The sequence below is a fragment of the Schistocerca americana genome, chromosome 8, assembly GCF_021461395.2.
Source record: "Schistocerca americana isolate TAMUIC-IGC-003095 chromosome 8, iqSchAmer2.1, whole genome shotgun sequence".
NCBI classification, from domain to species: domain Eukaryota; kingdom Metazoa; phylum Arthropoda; class Insecta; order Orthoptera; family Acrididae; genus Schistocerca; species Schistocerca americana.
In genome coordinates this window covers 507,564,150-507,570,149 of record NC_060126.1, presented here as the reverse complement: position 1 = coordinate 507,570,149, position 6,000 = coordinate 507,564,150, and positions in this window count along the sequence as shown.

The following is a 6,000-nucleotide window of genomic DNA, read 5'->3' as shown; positions in this document are numbered from 1 at the left end:
ACAACTAGTGAAAGGGAATTTGATAGTTGACACCACATCGTGTGGGGTCAACAATGACGAAATGCGCGGGGTTGGAGTCGCAGGCAACACAGAACTATTTGTTGGCTTACCTCCAGCCGAACATGTGCACATCTGGCTACTGGCGAAGAAGCAATAAGTATACGACAAAAGCAAAAGGCGCCGCGTTCCAATCGCTGTCAGGCAAAGATAGGTATCGTCGTTTCGGGTTCCAGTATGAAGCTATTGGTGAATATATTTAATATCTGAGATCTGGTTGTGCTCAGTTAACAATTCATATAGGAACCGTGTTCTACTGCCCGTCCATCACCACGACTTTGCTTCATGGTGTTTCGCACTTGTGAATTGCACTTTATTGCATACCTTTCGTGGTTACTTTTCAGGGGCAATACAAGCTTCATGGGGTTCCCTGTGCAGTGCTAAACATACTGTCATTTACTTCCGTGTTGGAATATTTGGCCTTGAAAGCTGATACTGGTGAAAAGTTCGATATTTTACGTCTCTTTATGCTTATGGCTCTGAGCACTATGGGGCTTAACTTCTGAGGTCATCAGTCCCCTAGAACTGCTTAAACCTAACTAACCTAAGGACATCACACACATCCATGCTACCGTAGCGGTCGCGCGGTTCCAGACTGTAGCGCCCAGAACCGCTCGGCCACTCCGGCCGGCTCTTTATGCTTAGTCGAGGCTCGCAAGCTTTTTTTGGCTGACAGTGGGTTGAAATTCAGATCACGAACAAAAACTTGTCATGTCATTTAATGGGTGTGATAAGGCATCTGCAGCGTCACTCGCTGTAATAAAGTTTAATTTACAACCGTTAGGGACTGTCTCATGTCTAGAAAAGTGTTTTCTAATATTTGTTGTATCGCGATATTAGTTTACATCCGGGCGGCCCGCCATAGTGAGCAGTGTTCTGTAGTGGTCTCTTGTGATAACCATTATGTTTAGTCAAACGACTGTAATCCGCAGGGATTAGGCGTTCAGGGGACCTGCGACACAGCTACGTTATGTTGGTTGCATTCAGCAGTGGCCCACTTATTTTGCTGTCAAGTGTACCAAAATCGTAATACAAGAAGGGGAAATGGCATTCATTACTCCACACTGAGGTTGTCTTAAGCGCAAAAAGGAGTGCACAATGGTGCAACTAAAGTTCTGGAACGCTTACCCAGCGATGTAAAATTACTAACGGACAGCAATGTAAAATTCTATAACAAACAGGAAAAGTTTCTCCTTGACAGCTCATTACTACGATTTCTCCTGCAAATGATCTACAGAATATGAAACTGTCGTAAACATGTACTACCTGATCAATAGCATTTTGACACCTGTTAGTGGACATTAATATGGAGTGTGTGCATCCTTCGCCTTTGAGAGGACTTGAACTGTGCTGGGAGCGCCCTCAGTGAGGTGTCTGAATGTGAGTGGCGAAATGTCAGCCCACTCTTCCTCAAGAGCCGAGACCACAAGGGGCAGAGGTGTTGGACACTGGGGTCCGGAGAGACTCCGACGCCCCAGCTCACCCGAGAGCTGTTACACTGGCTTCAGGTCGGGACCCTCAGCACGCCATTCCAGTTCATGAATGTTCTCGTCCACAAACTGTTGCCTTACAGATGCAGCTTTATGAGAGGACGCGTTGTGCTGCCGATACAGATGATCGTGGCAGCCGAACTGTTTCTCTGCAGTACTCAGTGCCGTAGAATATGCGCGTGTCCTTCTGCATTTAGCGTTTTTTAAGCGCAGTAAGGGGAGCTCAGACTAACCGAGAGAAACAACCCCCATACCGTAACACGACCTTTCCCATCCTTCATTGTCGGGGCAACACATGATGGCGAGTAACGTCCTCCACGCATTCGCCAAATCGAAACCCTTCCGTTGGACTGCCACAGGGTCTATATCTACATCTACATCTACATCTATACTCCGCACGCCACCCAACGGTGTGTCACGGAGGGCACTTTACGTGCCACTGTCATTACCTCCCTTTCCTGTTCCAGTCGCGTACGGTTCGCGGGAAGAACGACTGCCGGAAAGCCTCCGTGCGCGCTCGAATCTCTCTAATTTTACATTCGTGATCTCCTCGGGCGGTGTAAGTTGGGGAGAAGCAATATATTCGATACCTCATCCAGAAACGCACCCTCTCGAAACCTGGACAGCAAGCTACACCACAATACACAGCGCCTCTCTTGCTGAGCCTGCCACTTGAGTTTCCTAAACGTCTCCGTAACGCTATCACGCTTACCAAATAACACTGTGACGAAACGCGCCGCTCTTCTTTGGATCTTCTCTATCTCCTCTGTCAACCCGACCTGGTACGGATCCCACACCGATGAGCAATATAGGTCGAATGAGTGTTTTGTAACCCACATCCTTTGTTGATGGACTACATTTTCTAAGGACTCTCCCAATGAATCTCAACCTGGCACCCGCCTTACCAATAATTAATTTTATATGATCATTCCACTTCAAATCGTTGCGTACGCATACTCCCAGATATTTTACAAAAGTAACTGCTACCAGTGTTTGTTCCGCTATCATATTATCATACAATAAAGGATCCTTCTTTCTATGTATTCGCAATACATTACATTTGTCTATGTTAAGGGTCAGTTGCCATTCCCTGCACCAAGTGCCTATCCGCTGCAGATCTTCCTGCATTTCGCTGCAATTTTCTAATGCTGCAACTTCTCTGTATACTACAGCATCATCTGCGAAAAGCCGCATGGAACTTCCGACACTATCTACTAGGTCATATATATGTATTGTGAAAAGCAATGGTCCCATAACACTCCCCTGTGGCATGCCAGAGGTTACTTTAACGTCTGTAGACGTCTCTCCATTGAGAACAACATGCTGTGTTCTGTTTGCTAAAAACTCTTCAATCCAGCCACACAGCTTGTTTAATATTCCGTAGGCTCTTACTTTGTTTAACAGGCGAGAGTGCGGAACTGTATCGAACGCCTTCCGGAAGTCAAGGAAAATGGCATCTACCTGGGAGCCTGTATCTAATGTTTTCTGGGTTTCATGAGGAAGTAAAGCGAGTTGGGTCTTACACGATCGCTGTTTCCGGAATCCATGTTGATTCCTACAGAGTAGATTCTGGGTTTCCAGAAATGACATGATACGCGAGCACAAAACATATTCTAAAATTCTACAACAGATCGATGTCAGAGATTGAGGCCTATAGTTTTGCGCACCTTCTCGACGACCCTTCTTGAAAACTGGAACTACCTGTGCTCTTTCACAATCATTTGGGACCATCCGTACCTCTAGAGCTTTGCGGTACACGGCTGTCACCACAGCAGACTACCAGTTTAGAGGTATGCACAATCCAGTGGTGCCCCTCTTTACACCACATCGAGCGTCGCTTAGCCCTCACTACAGAAATGTGTTCTTCCTGACTCCTGACGCACAGCCACTGTGCTAGGTGGACTCTGCAAGTGCTGGACGGTCAGTATCCTGCAGTACATGTGGTCTGCCTGGTCCCTGATTTCCTGTGGTCGTTGTTTCGCGTTTTCACTTCAGATAAAGATCGCCAGCAGTTGACCAGGTCAGCTTTACAAGGGTTGCAATGTCCCTGACGGATTTTCTTCTTAGGTGAATCCAGGGACTAGCCCACATTCGAGCTCGGCTGACCGATCCATTCCGCTATTTCCGCTTCTCTGCTGACAACAGGACACTTCCCGCCACCTCTTACCCTGGCAGATCCGCTCCCCACGATATTCAGTGGTGAACTCCGCGTTACGTAGGCTCGCGTGGATACTTCTCATCAGACAGCGCAGATAAGAAATGCGCCAGCTTTACCAGTATGTGGTCACAGTATCGCCAATTACAGCACACACTGCGCCCTGTTTCTGGAAACCGTTTTACTTTGTTTTATTAGCTGGTTTCAGCTCATTAGACTCTTTCACAGGTAATTTACACTACTGGCCATTAAATTGCTACACCAAGAAGAAATGCAGATGATAAACGCGTATTATATTAGAACTGACATGTGCTTACATTTTCACGCAATTTGGGTGCATCGATTCTGAGAAATCAGTGCCCAGAACAACCACCTCTGGCTGAAATAACGTCCTTGATACGCCTGGGCATTCAGTCAAACAGAGTTTGGATGGCGTGTACAGGTACAGCTGTCCATGCAGCTTCAGCACGATACCACAGTTCACCAAGAGTAGTGACTGGCGTATTGTGACGAGCCAGTTGCTCGGCCACCATTGACCAGACGTTTTCAATTGGTGAAAGATCTGGAGAATATGCTGGCCAGGGCAGCAGTCGAACATTTTCTGTATCCAGAAAGGCCCGTACAGGACCTGCAACATGCGGTCGTGCAATATCCTGCTGAAATGATGGGTTTCGCAGGCATGGAATGAAGGGTAGAGCCACGGGTCGTAACACATCTTAAATGTAACGTCCTCTGTTCAAAGTGCCGTCAATGCGAACAAGAGGTGACCGAGTCGTGTAACCAATGGCACCCCATACCATCACGCTGCGTAATACGCCAGTATGGCGATGACGAATACACGCTTCCAATGTGCGTTCGCCGCGATGTCGCCAAACACGGATGCGACCATCATGATGCTGTAAACAGAACCTGGATTCATCCGAAAAAATGACGTTCTGCCAGTCGTACACCCAGGTTCGTCGTTGAGTACACGATCGCAGGCGCTCCTGTCTGTGATGCAGCGTCAAGGGTAACCGCAGCCACGGTCTCCGAGCTGATAGTCCGTGCTTCTGCAAACGACGTCGAACTGTTCGTGCAGATGGTTTTTGTCTTGCAAACGTCCCCATCTGTTGACTCAGGGATCGAGACGTGGCTGCACGATCCGTTACAGCCATGCGGATAAGATGCCCGTCATCTCGACTGCTAGTGATACGAGGCCGTTGGGATCCAACACGGGGTTCCGTATTACCCTCCTGAACCCACCGATTCCATATTCTGCTAACAGTCATTGGATCTCTACCAACGCGAGCAGCAATGTCGTGATACGATGAACCGCAATCGCGACAGGCTACAATCCGACCTTTATCAAAGTCGGAAACGTGATGGTACGCATTTCTCCTCCTTACACGAGTCATCACAACAACGTTTCACCAGGCAACGCCGGTCAACTGCTGTTTGTGTATGAGAAATCGGTTGGAAACTTTCCTCATGTTAGTACATTGTAGGTGTCGCCACCGGCGCCAACCTTGTGTGAATGCTCTCAAAAGCTAATCATTTGCATATCACAGCGTCCGCTTCCTGTCGGTTAAATTTCGCGTCTGTAGCACGTCATCTTCGTGGTGTAGCAATTTTAATGGCCATAAATGTAGTTTCATCTGACGGGGAAGGATGGCTCGCGATTGTATTGTATTGGTTGCGTCATGGTGGACGGCAAGTTGGCTGCTGTCCGGAAACAGGTTCTGCACCGTTCACGGTCGACTTGCTTGAGGCTCCAGGCTGCACCTTCGCGTAAGGGCCGCGGGGCGAAGACAGCGGTGGGTGGGGTGAGTGCAGTGTTTCTGGCTTTGCGGCAGTCATATTCAGGTACGAGAAGCTGTGCTTAGAGCAGTTGAGAAGGCAGCAGTGGCGAGATGATGTAACGTGCTGCGAGGTACCGATGACGCACGGTTTGTTTGGTACGGGCATCGTGACAAATACCGCCTAAATTGTGGTCCTTCTCCGCGATTGGCTGCTGCATTCGGAAGTTGCACGCCAAATTGATAATCTTCTTTTGTTAATATTAGACAAGCTAAACAGCGCATTTACTTGCACTTCATATTTAAAGTATATGTCAGTAGTGTGGTATCAATCCCTTATTTCACAGGTATTAATAACAAGCAGAATAATAAACAACTGATAAACGGAAAGATACACGGAGCACTTCGGTGATCTTCGGATAGCGCCTAACTTGGATGGCGGGCGAAGTGTTTCGGCTGTAAGAGCAGCTCTCGTTCGGCAGTATCAGAGGACCGAGATGTTTGTCTGCCTTGGTCGGTGTTA